Source organism: Moschus berezovskii, chromosome 25, assembly GCF_049115385.1.
Source record: "Moschus berezovskii isolate FMDL1 chromosome 25, NW_MosBer_1.0, whole genome shotgun sequence".
Lineage (NCBI taxonomy): Eukaryota > Metazoa > Chordata > Mammalia > Artiodactyla > Moschidae > Moschus > Moschus berezovskii.
This window is the reverse complement of record NC_142484.1, coordinates 33,589,760-33,590,588: the sequence shown is the minus strand read 5'-3', so window position 1 is coordinate 33,590,588 and position 829 is coordinate 33,589,760. Positions and strand designations below refer to the sequence as shown.

Here is an 829-nt window from a genome sequence, read left to right as displayed (position 1 = left end):
CTCTAAGTCGTGTCCGACTCTTTGCGACCCCATGAACCGCAGCATGCAAGGCCTGCCTGTCCATCACCAACTCCCGGAGTACCCCCAAACCCATGTCCATTGAGTCGGTGATGCCATCCAACCATCTCATCCTCTATCGTCCCCTTCTCCTCCTGCCCTCAATCTTTCCCAGCATCAGGGTCTTTTCAAGTGAATCAGCTCTTTGCATCAGGTGGCCAAAATATTGGAGTTTCAGCTTCAACATCAGTCCTTCCAATGACACCAAGGACTGATCTCCTTTAGGATGGACTGAGTGGATCTCCTTGCAGTCCAATGGACTCTCAAGAGTCTTCTCCAACACCACAGTTCAAAAGCATCAATTCTTCAGCGCTCAGCTTTCTTCACAGTCCAACTCTCAAATCCATACATTAAGAGTAAATGATTTTAAAGTACGAAAAGTGCTTATATCACTTTGTCAACACATATACTCAAACTGAAAGGACACAGAGAAGATTAGCATAGCAACTGCATAAGAATGAGACGCAAATTATTGAAGCGTTCCATTTTTTTAATGAGCTTTCTTTGTGGCTCAGACAGTAAAGAGTCTGCCTGCAATGCAGGGGACCTGGGTTTGATCCCTGAGTCGGGAAGATCCCCTGGTGAAGGGAATGGCAACCCACTCTGGTATCCTTGCCTGGAGCTTTCCATGGACAGAGGAGCCCCGGTCCATGGGGTCACAAAAGGTCAGACACGACTGAGTAACTAGCACTTCACTTCAAAGAGCTTAGAGTTTAGCACATAATGACCACTCTTAAAATGTTTGGTGTCATTTTTATATCGGTATCCTTCT

General features: G+C 46.1%; 1 non-coding gene across 1 annotated transcript; it reads left to right on the top strand.

Moving 5' to 3' along the window:
• Positions 1-437: 437 nt before the first annotated feature.
• Positions 438-549, top strand: LOC129549118 (U6 spliceosomal RNA). Its single transcript, XR_008684481.1, has one exon. It is a non-coding gene; the product is annotated as a U6 spliceosomal RNA (small nuclear RNA).
• The last annotated feature ends 280 nt before the right edge of the window (positions 550-829 follow it).